Below are 12,344 nucleotides of genomic sequence, written 5' to 3' on the forward strand. Positions count from 1 at the left end.
TTTCATACTGTTCAAGAATGAAAGTTCAATCCTCTATCCGTACTGTACGAGTGTTGAAATTTTTCAATAAGCCCAAAAAATAGTGTGTATTGCAATGTGAAATGCACAGGAAGATGTTGCTGGAGCGATATTAACTTATAGCTTTATATCCGAAAAGCAAGGCAGAAACACAACAGCTTGTTAGGCATATAAGATTCAAGAAAACTGTACTTCTAGCTTTACATACAACAGTGGTTAATATTAGAACCTCTGATGAGCAGTACATTGCACTTTTGAAAGTGGACCAAACTACACCGACATTACACAGTCTTAACAGCTGATTGCTTAGGCAGTTTCACAACAAGCTGTCCATTATAATTTCAAACTTTAACTTTCATAGTCAACACTCTATTGGACACCAAGAGGGCCTTATAAGATCTCTACTTTTTATGTTCACTCACTTGTCTGAGCTATGCTCCACTTTTTTGTTGTTTATTTTGCTCATATATAACCATACTTACACATACATTCAAAGGAATTTGTGTGTCAGAAGATGGATGTGTGTCTTAATGCCTTTTGTGGTGTTGATTTGTGCAAAACGAAAACTAAAAAAAAGGAGAAGATGCCCCAGAGGGAACTGGCTTTAAAATCCTCGAAGACCTGACTGTGTGCTCTTAGTCAGGCTGACTGGCGCTGCTCATTAGGACCTCCAAAGCAGTAGAAAAACAAGTATAAACTGGCTTTCACTAAAAGAGATGGTTACAGCATGAATGAATGCTATATTTTTAAAGAAATACAGCTTTTTTAAGTGAGGTGGCAATTTAGTAGTGAGAGCAAACTATTTTATTAAAGGTTTTGTGAGTTTTGTGAGTTTGCTGGTCAATCATATTCAATTATGTATTGTCAAGAAGGCGAGAAATCAGGTACATTCGTGACAGGTTGCCTGTCCATCCCAGAGCCTAACAATATTGAAAGATAAATCAATTGACACATGTTTTGGAAATTGGGAGAAAGCTGTATCTACCTGCAGAAAATCCAGGCAAGAGTAGGAAGAACACACAAAGTCAGCAGAGAAAGGCCTCAGGTAAAACTTGAACCAGCCACCATCCAGCAGTCAGTCTGCATTGTTAACTGTCAAAGGCCCAGTGTATTTATGCAGGTTCCTGAACTACTTTCCACTGTGCAGATAAAATAATCAGACATCATCCCGCCAACCTTACATAAAGTAAGTCTATGCCTTCTCCGTTTCGTTGTTCTTCCTGTCTCTTCCCCATGACAGTTTTCTTGAATGGGCTACATTTTAGAGACTTTAAATTAATCCACATCAGTGGTTTTGGCTTGCACTAAAAGTGGATGACTGACAACCCTTGTGCATTCTGCCTGGGCTTGCTATGAAACAGCACAGGCTGAACATACAGTGCATTAGGCGCAAAATAAACTTACCCCAACATCAGCACCATCACACCACTGCAGGTAAAACAACATGAACAGATGTTCCACTGTTGTTCTGCAGCCTTGTATCATATAGTCTCATTTACAGGAAACTCATTTGAAAACATTTACAGACATTTCCTTTAAGAATAACATGCAGCCTTAGTGATGTCAGCAGTGCCACGTTTTCACTACCAGGTGTACTAAACAGCAAAGGAGTCATCCAAAATCACAGACTCCCTTGTCTTTTTGCTTTGTGCAGCAACATTACAAATGGACCCAGTTTGTTCCTTAACACAGTTTCCTCACCTGCTCCATTACTGCGCCTAGTAACTCAGTGCTGAGATGAGCTGCCATCTGGCCACAGGCCAAAACAATGTATATTCTACCTCTGCAGGTGCTGTATAGTCATATAAGTGAAACTCTGACATAATGTCAATGTTTACTTTTCTTGGGTAGTTGGGTGTGGATGCCAACAAATCTTTTTTTTTTTACTTAGATATTTTCACTGCTCCTGAAAGTGAAAAATGACTTGAGTCTTCATCTTTGCAATTTGTGTGATGTCTTGTATAAATATAGTCACATTCTTGAGTCTAACATTTCTTTCCCTTTTGCTATTGCAACTGTACAGCCTAATTGCAACAAATAGACTGTAAAATGTCCTCATTCATCTAAGACAGAGATTAGGTCAATAGAATGTAATAACAGTATCAGAATCAACAACGAGATCACTTGAATTAGAGAGCAAGGTCTTCTTGTGTTGATAGAGGTTATATACCAAATAGATTTTGTAAAGTTAGCTCATAATTTGTTTTTATGGCTTTTTTAACATTTAGTAGAATATTTAAAATGTAAACGTGCAGGCTGCAAATTATAGACTTCCACCAAAAATGATAGAACTGGCTGCCCATTATCACCTTTTTCTGAGGTATTGAAAAGAAGAAAATGCATAACAGATTTTTAGTTTTACATGCTATATCTCTTACATTTTTAAGTCTGTTTGAAAACACAAGTAATATCATTGTCTTTAAAACAGTATGAGGTGAGTTTGTTTTCATTTTAGTCATTACAGTCACCTGCCATTGTCATCTGGCATGAATTCATATTCAATAACTTACAATTTTACTTTAAAAATTATATATTTCACTAACTTAATTTACTAAACATGTCTTGATTGATTATTTAAAAAAAAATTCAAACAATTGTCTGTTAATTTGAATTTTCTGCTGACAGCTAATAAAATATAACATTTAGGATGGGAATCAGCTCAATAGAAAAAACATTTTGATGAAAAAATGTGTTCTTAATGAAAGTATGTTAAACACCTTCTTTAAGATAGTTATTAATCTGACAATCTTTAAGGTTCTATTAATCTGACATAATAGTCAGATTAATAGAACTGACTATTATTCTAACTTATTTAGTGTATTGAGTGAGAATATTTCTTTATGTAACTCTTGAGCAAAGCGTAACTGTATAAAGTTTAGTGTCCATGTGTGACCATTGCCTCTGATTTTTTACATGTACAGTGGACATCAAGAACACTCACACTTTAGAGCCTTGTCATGAGTTAAATTTCTGGTGCCTTATCCAAATTATCTTTGCTTACTCAGATTACAAAACCGCCCATCTGCCAGGGGACATTCCTGACATTCAGTGACTTATCCTGCTGACCCAAAACATTAAAAAAAAATCCATATTAAGATTAATTCTCAAAGTGAGATGTAAGGAGATAGCTAATACAACACTGATATAATCAAACACATCAATCACAGTACAACAATTTCCTTGGGAAGGACATAAATGAAGAAACAACACAATCAAATCTCAAAATATGCGGTTTGTTCAGAATCCACTGGAGCAAACTGAAAAAATTCAAAAGTCGTATTTTAATATCCCAAATTCCCACCTTTCTTTTGTGGTCATTCAGAGGGCTCGGTTCTTTTGGATGAAATTATAATTTATTGCGGAAGGGAGACATGACCCTAAAGGCCTGTGCTAACTGGACCTGATCGGGCTTCATTTGTTTGGCTTCCTCATTGTACACACTCCCTCACTATGAGTGATGTTGCAGATGGAAGAACCACAAGTCAACATCTGCAGAAACCAATAGCAAGCCATGTGGTTTGATTTGTTACACTCTCACTCTTGCAGATTTACTGACTTACTGGCTTTTTAGCAAACACCTCTTCCTCTGTTTTAGTTAAATCTGGCTCTCTGGGGAATATCTACTGTAACAATGACTTTTTAATGGCTCACAGCTTTCACCTTATAAAATTTAATTGATCTAATAATGTAAAATAATATTTCCTCATGTAAACACTTTATTCCTTTTGTGGTACAATAGATTCACAAGCACTCACTCAGACTTTACTGTCCCAAACTGGATTTAAATTTATGATTTACAACTTTAAAGACCAGGAGTGCAAGGGGAAATAACAAATAAGTCAGTGAGTACATTAAATCGTCGTTAATGGAGCAATTGCAGTTCACCACTCAGAATAGGATACAAAACTCACGTACCCTATGGCTGTTAGTGTTCAACTTGAAATTAATACTATTTCTTTAAATAAATCTTTTTTTGTTTAATACAAAAATCTAGACTGTCTCAATCCTCCAAAATATGGAATATTTAAAATAAACTTACCTTTAAACGAATAGTATTTTTTTGAAGAATCCTGAGGTAAAATGCACAGAGCTTTACTTACTAGTGAATATTATTCTTCCCAGGACTTTGAAATTTTAATTAGATGGTAAAACTACTGAATATTTTAATTTAAATATATTTGCAGAATAAAATTATGCTTTTTCATAATTGTATCATGAAAAAGCATAGTAACTGAACATATTTAAGAAGCAGTAAAGAAATTGCTGACATGTTTGGTAAAACTAAAATTCTTTTGGACACCTGTTGACCCCAAGATGCCACTATAAGCATGAGTAAATGCCTAGCCGTGTTTGTCACGGTAACAGTTGGTTTTAACATTTTAATCATTTAATGAAGTTGATTTAGTTCTATTGAATATTTAAAGAATGCCTTCATGCCTTGTGTCACATTTTGATACAAAATATTTTTATTCCACCTGGTCTGCTGTAAACACTAAAATGTAACAAATACGTCACTCTGCCACTGTAAGTTGTCTAATGAGTGAGTTTACTTCACCACTATGTAATATAGTCTCAGCTGTTTTATGAAGACTTCAAATGTTTGTTGGAAAACATCACTTTAAATCCAGGTTAGTTTATGGACATAAGGTGACAAAATGTCAGAAATTAACTTTTATTACTAATAATGTTGAATACTAGTTGTAGGAGCTATTTTATCTCTGTTTTTAGTGACATGTCGAGTAGATTATCTGACCTTTTTATGGGCGCGTTGGAGAAGTCCAGACGCCCTTTTTGTTAGGTTAGGACAGTCTTTTTTTCCAAGGAATTTGGCCTTCATACAGTGCTTTTAAAAAGCACTGTATGTTTTGCTCTAGAAATTCTTGAAGCAATTTTTTCTACTTACACATAAAATCTCCTACATCTAGCTTGTAAAACAACTTATCAACTGTAGACCAAACCACACAGATAAAGTCACCTAAAATGTATGCCTTCTATAAAACTTTGAAACAAACCTGCACATGGCAGAAATCCTTTAACCCATGTGACAGAAGTACCACAACTGGTTGTGTGACAGTGGTCACACCGTTTATGACCTACTAAGCTTTCTTACAGTAGAGGTACTGTAATGTTTATATAACAGAAAAGAGGTCTGTTTACAAAGCTAGCCAAGCTTATTACCACAGCATGTTTTACTGCTCAATGTCAGAGTACTGTGCCAAAAAAAACACAAGAACAAATGTAAAACAGAGGTATACAGTAAAATTGTTGCTTTTTTGCTATTAAATGTATAACATGCTTTTTTACTTTTGTAGTCTGTATCCTTGAAAGTTTCATACAGCCATACAATGAGCTTGCTTGCTTTACCCTAAACACATACATCTGCAGGTTGAATTTCCAAGTCTGAGCCAGCTCCTACTCAAACAGAAACCTTGGAGGACTTTTCTGGCAACAAAAAGATGAAAGCTGGAATGCTAATCGAGTATCACTGAGTTCATATGACATATTGGAAGACGTGAAAGACACTGCTGGGAACGTGAACATTTCGCTGAGCATTTGAGTTTTACTGTTCCACATTTGTTACTGGGTGTGTTGAAATCTTTGTGAGAAAATGTGTTTTTCATTTCAGAGTTGTATTTTGTAACTTGACAAGCTCCATCAGCAGTGTCATAATCACCTGCATTAATTCATGCTTCCACTTCAGAAGGGTTATGTGGGGTATCCTGCTTATTAAATTTTACATTGAGCCAATTCTTAACTGCAAAATGTCACCACAGCAAAGAACAGAGGAGAAAAACATAGATGTTAAACTGGGAACATGCATAGTGTGATGATAAGTATGACCCTAAATCTGTATCAGTACTTTTCAAACAACAGAACTCTGAAGATAAAACTTGTATAAAAATGTTACTATTTTGTTGTATCATCGGTTTTGCTCCCACTTGAAACTCAAACTATGCTCCCAATTATTTTTACAGCAAATAATCATTGTGACTTTGTGAAACATTTCTTTTGACAGTCATTGTTGGAGCAACATCACAGTAATATCTAGCGAACAAAGAATGTCAACACTTACACCTACAGTATTTGTTCATGTGGAGTATCTCTTTTGTACTTCGTGCATCTTTTTTCATTTTTAAGAATAATGTGTTAAACTCTCTCTTCACATTTCTTAAAGGCAGATTTATAATGAACAAAAGCAAATAAATAATTATTATCCTTAATAAAAGGTAAGGTATTGCACGTGCTTTTCAAGCTGAAACCAGATGTTCACATAGGCCTACATGTATTGTTAAATCTGACCAAACTTTTCTTGTTTTAGGTCAGTTGGGATTACCAAAAGTATTTTTGTTTGCTATATGCTAAAATGGTGGGCAAACTAATCGTTGTCAATATATTTTTATAAACTGTTGTAGGCAGAATTTCTTCTGAACAGTTTGACTTGGGTCAAACTTCTTCTTGAGTGTCCTTTCACAATACTTTGCTGGAAACTTGGCCTATTCCTCCAGACAAAACTGTTGTAACTGAGACAGATTTTTAGGTCACCTTACTCGTACACACCTTCAGCTCTGACCAAATGTTTTTCATGGGATACCAGGGTTTTGTGGTGGCCACTCAAACATGTTAACTTTATTGTCCTTAAGACCCTCTTCAACTAACTTGACTTGTTGCTTAGGGTCTTCTATTTTGGAATACCCACTTGTATCCAAGCTTCAACTTCTTGGCTGTCTTGAGGTGTTGCTTCAATATTTCAATATGATATTCTTTCAGTCAAGCATTTTTTGAAAACTGTTAGTTTATTAAATAAAAGTTAACTATTTAATTTGTAAGGAATTATATTAAGAACGTCCCAACCCTTCAAAATCAAACTCTGTACGATCTTATTGAAGCTCATTTGTGTGTATTATGGATGATATCATTTTAGTCAGCTTTCTCAGTATCATTTTTCTTTCCCTATTAAATGTACTCTGCAACCATGTGTTTATAATATAGTCAAACCACTGCCTTAAGTTTACTCCTGCCTATGGCAAGGATACCCACTGGGGTTAACATCTGGACTGTGTTGTGGCCAGTACTTACGTGAAAACGATGTTTCATGGGTCCCTCAACAACTCTTTCTCGAGCTGATGCTGATGAATCCCAGCATAGTTATTTTGGAATATACTCACAGCATTGGAGAAGAAAGACATATTTTGCTGGAATGACCTGGTTATGGAGTCAATTCAAACAGAATGTTTATTTCATTGCTTTGGCACCAAACATTGTTGAACCTAAGACTGAACAACTAAAACCAAAAACTGTAGATTGTCTTTATCTCCCTCTCACTTCATTCCAATGTGACCATCATTCTGTAGCAGGGTAGACTAATTTGACTAATTTTACAGTTTTCTGGAATTCAGGTTTTAATTTTCTCATCAAATGAAGTGTTTCTTGAACTGGATGTCGTGACATGTATTTTATGGAATTGCACAACTGATTAGTCTTATTGTGTTGAGTTTTTTGTTCCATAAGCATGTGGAGATACTTAGTGTCTCCATTATTAAATGCCAAAATATTTTTTTGTCTTTCCTTATTAGATTTATATGAAAGTCAGCTGAATCAGAAGTACTAAATGTTTTTCTTCTCCTACAGCTACTCTTCCATTTTTATATATTCTACACTCCATTACAAAATCTTATAGTTTCAACTATGTTCCTATGTTGCATTTTACCTTATATCTAATGAGACAAAATCTCAATAAGTCCCAATAAAACAGAGTATAAACATGCTATCATTAGATTAGTACTTCAGCAGAACTTCTCCATTTGCAAAATGTTGTCATCATGAGCAAAACTTGAATTTGCTGACAATTGTAGTTGTATGTTTTGAGTCAGATGCATGCCTAAACATCAAACTCAATTCTGCAGAAACACTTGTTAGGACAAAAAAAAAAGCTCCTGCATAAAAAGCTGTAAGTACAGAATTGGGGTAAAGTCTGTAAAAACTTGACCCCTCCACCAGTCCAAAAATGCTAATAACATAATTATATGCATTTATATACACAGTGAAAACTATCTTATGACTACCGCAGAAGCTAACACCTGCAGTCTTCCTTATCTTTCCTCCTGTGGGTACAGCCAGTCAGCCACAAGGAAAATAAATGGCACTTCTAGATTGGCTGCTTTGCAAATGCCAGCCTATAGCATGTGAAGTAGCATCATGACAAGGTATTTCAGCTTCTCAAGATGCATTTTCTTTAAACTATTTCAGACTCGCTCTTCAAAATATTCTATGAATAAAGACACTTTCTGCAAATAATTTGGAAAAACGTCGTACAGAACAATTGACCAAAAGGTGAATCCACAAATACTGAAGTGCCCTCAATTGGGTCTTCTACTTTCCTTTAGTTGGCAAACTTTGAAAAGTGGGTTATTTATTAATACTTAGGAATTACTATGCTAAGGGTTTGAATAACTCCAATGTAAGTTCAGTTCATTCAACAGGCAACTTCTATTGTATATTACTGTGAAGCAATTCATTATCCTTATGTGCTTTTACTTCACCTTCTACCTTCAGAGAACTTACTAAGACCAAAATAATGGCTTACTGTTTCTTAAGTAAAGTGACTACAGTAATTGTCTTTTGATTACAGTAAGGTTTAACACTTTAACAAACATGGAAGCAGACATACATTGACTTTTGAATTGTTCATCAGTATGCTGAGATGCATGTGTTTTCAGGGTGCAAGGAGTGAATACGCATGTTTGAACAGGTCACTGGGATGAACTCAAACAAGTACAAAAGTCAATCACTCTAATACATTTCTCTTTGCCAGTCATTTTTGTGAGTGTAGGAACTTGAAAGTAACCTTAAAGTAGTGCTAAATCAAATTAAATCCAATACAGATGTTTGGCTGTGACAAGCATCACCCAGGGAGAAGAGGAGCACACCCAAAGCTGTTAGAGATTGTACTGCAAAGTTGTAGGTATGAATTTAGATATTTTATCAAACTGTAAAGTAAATTTATTGTAGATATAAACATTTCTGGGTGAAATTCAGAAAAAAGGTGTTTTAAAGAGACAGTCAAAAGCATGTAAAAGGAAAATATTTATTAAAACGTTTCCCTTATAGCCACAGCTTAGTTACATTTATTCAGCCTTAAGTGTTAGGAGCAGTTTTCTTTTGAACAAGCATGCGGTATTTTGTCTTCAGACAAAATTTGCATGAATTACCGAAACTGTAAATCAGTTCACAGTGCAATAAAACTCCTTTATATGCTTGATCTCTTAGCAGTTTCATAAATCATCACTTCAAGTAGAGCTGGGCGAGACATGAGAGGAGCAGATTTTGATGGAAGTGAGGTCAAAACAGTGATTTCACTGTGCAGACAGTTGTGAAGTTTGGATAAGGGAAAAGACTGCGTTTTCAGCTGCCTCTGGCAACAAAATAGGCTCTCGGTGAGATCTGACCCAGTTGTTAAACAGAGGATAGACATGCTCAAACCTAACTCTCTACTTGAAGTTCTCTCAAACAAGTGTTAAAAAGCTATTGCTTTGCCTTCTTTAATGCCAGTATTTTTAAGATGTGAGCTTGTTCAAAGTAAGATTTCAGCCTGTTTGAAATAGTCCCATATTTTCTGTGAATATTTCATAACATTCTGTGTTTTTTTGCCCGAAGTTGCAGCAGTGTAAGCAAGCACACACAAACCTATTTACTTTTGTTTACCTTCTACAGACAGGTGTTTGCAAAAACTACACGTCAGCTATTATACTGAATACTTTGCATAACTACTGCAGTAGTTAGAATGGACAGACCAAGGCAGAAGGATTAATAGATCAGTTAGTGCATTTATAGATTGAGGCATCTGAAATTACATGACTAACAGATTTTAGGCCATAAAACAACAAAACACAAAGTGAAGAAGAATTCAACAGACAAAATTACTTCTGCTACATGTGTTTTTTTTTTTTTGTTCAACAATGATCATTTGCGAAGCGTACAATTTGCCCAACAGCATTAAATGTTGAGGAACAATAGCAGGTTTGATCATTTAACAAGTGCAGTTAATTTATATCTTGCAATGGCCTGTCATACATGTAACACAGGAGTTTATAAATCTCACTGACACTATGAGATTGTTTTCTGTATGTAGCTTTGACATTTTTTTTGATATTGACAAAACTACATTTTTCTCTATTAAACTCAAACTGAAATATAGTTATGGTTTCTCTTTGTGGGTTCAAGATTAGTAAAAAAAAAAACTACTAAACAAATACCAATGTTACTACTATTATTAGAACATGTATTAAAACTATCTTAAAATAGAATCAGTTTTCAAAAATACATTCATACACAGCAATGTTATGCTATGACAGGGAGGAATCATAAAGAGTGTGACTAATGTTGAAATAAAAGCAAAGGTGTGTGATGATATTCTTTCTCATCTATGTAAATATCTAATTCCTAAAACCAGCTTTAGACATTAGCTCATAACCCATATAAATTGTTCTAACTCAAAGGAACTATTTAGTTTATGTTTTGGCTAGACTCATAACAACCTTCCTTGAATTGAAAAACTGTTTTCAGTAAAAACATAACAGTAACATGATTCATAATATGCTTGGGCTTAAATAAAGGCCGGTGGTTCAGCGTCTGAGATCCTGCCATATACGTTTTATGCTTTGTATCAAATATGTGTATTAAAACAAGACAGGGGGGAAGTCATCCAAAGGATCTGAACTATACTCCTTCTACCACAACTAAATATATACTTCTTTCTGGTTTTCAATACAAGATATTGGCAGAAACCAAGAGTGTAATGTTTAACACTAGTGCCTTACAAAAAGCATCCATATTCCTTTAGGAGTGTTCATATTTTGCCACATCACAGCTACAAAATTCCCTCTATTATACTTTGATTTGATGTGATAGAACACAAGACTGTACATATTTGTGAAGGATATTGGTACATTATTTTCAACGGTTTTACAAATAAGGATCTAAAATGTCTGCATTTCTCTTCAGTTCTGACTCTTACTCTAATAACACTAAATAAAATCCTGCATGGAATTGATATTTCATGGAGCCCTTTCTCAATTCATTTTCCAAAAATAGAACGAGTAAGGGGCAATTGGAAACCCATCAAGATTTGACTGTCAGTCTAAACTGTCTTACTGGACAACAATAGTATCAACAACAGTCAGTAGGCACCAGGTAACTCTAGAGTCTAGACAAACTGAAGTCATCCATAGTTCACATGGGAGAATTTCTTGAAAAGATTACCAGCCTTTGTAACCTCCAATTAATCTGGCTTTTACAAGAGAGTGATATTTTGTTCAAATTAAATGCCCCCAGAAAATTAGTTTCAATTTGTCACAAGTCTTACAGGGACGTATTGCAAATATGTGAAAGAATATGAGTCACATTGTACCAGAATTGAACCTTTTGGTCTAACTGCCAAACTGCACACTATCTCCATGGTGAAAAATTTCTTCAATAGGTACAAGAATCTGGCCAAAACTGTTGGTAAGACAAGTGAAGCTAAGGCATTTTGAAAAATAAATCTCCTTTCATATCCCAAATATGCAACACTTTGTGTTAAGCTATCTCATTCTTTCTCAGGCAAGTGCAACAAAGTGTGTGGTTTCAGTATGACAAAGTGTGCAACATTAAAATTGCATGAATAATTTTCTAAGGAATTGGAAGAGAGATAATTACAACAGTTTCCACTGATCAGTTTGAGGCAGTTTCTCAGGCATGCAGACCAGATTTCCAGCTCAAACAATTGTGGTGGAAAGTAAAAAGAGGAGTGAGGGAGAAAACTAGTCACAGCCTTGGAAAACAGAGGACATGTGTTCACTTACTGGCCTGCCATGTGTTTCCTTTGGCCAAGACCTCATGCTGTGTTGTCCCACATAGACACACACACCATTCCTGTCAGAAATGATTCCTGGAAATATTTGCATAGCTTCTTTAACTATTATCCTTTTGGTCAAATGGACCAGAGTCACTGTTAAACGTGTGGCTCTATTTCCAGCTTAATGCCCATGAAACACTGAAACACATCCAAAATTTGTCAGAAGAAAGATTTAATATATGGCTGGAAAAATAAGACCCGTATCCAAAGCAGGTTAATATCAATTTATTTGGATCATTTTAAAGTGGTTCCCTGTAAAACCTCAAGATCTAATATTTCCAAACATCTCCAAAAATGTGCAGCCTGTAGTTCTGCTTAGTGAGATTTCATGATTTGTGTTTAAAACTCTGAAGACCTATTGACACCAGCTTTTAGGATGTGTAAGCTTAAAACAAAGTCATGAAAACTGGGCAGATCCTAAGGTCAGCAACTG

At 35.1% G+C, this 12,344-nt stretch overlaps 1 long non-coding RNA gene across 1 annotated transcript; it reads right to left on the bottom strand.

Moving 5' to 3' along the window:
* Window positions 1–4,676: 4,676 nt before the first annotated feature.
* LOC114152547 (uncharacterized) lies at window positions 4,677–11,641 on the bottom strand. Its single transcript, XR_003597141.1, has 3 exons — window positions 11,628–11,641; window positions 10,884–10,885; window positions 4,677–4,849 (listed from the first exon to the last, which is right to left on the bottom strand). It is a non-coding gene; the product is annotated as an uncharacterized LOC114152547 (long non-coding RNA).
* Between the last annotated feature and the right edge of the window lie 703 nt (window positions 11,642–12,344).

Source organism: Xiphophorus couchianus, chromosome 11, assembly GCF_001444195.1.
Source record: "Xiphophorus couchianus chromosome 11, X_couchianus-1.0, whole genome shotgun sequence".
In the NCBI taxonomy this organism is placed as follows: Eukaryota; Metazoa; Chordata; class Actinopteri; order Cyprinodontiformes; family Poeciliidae; genus Xiphophorus; species Xiphophorus couchianus.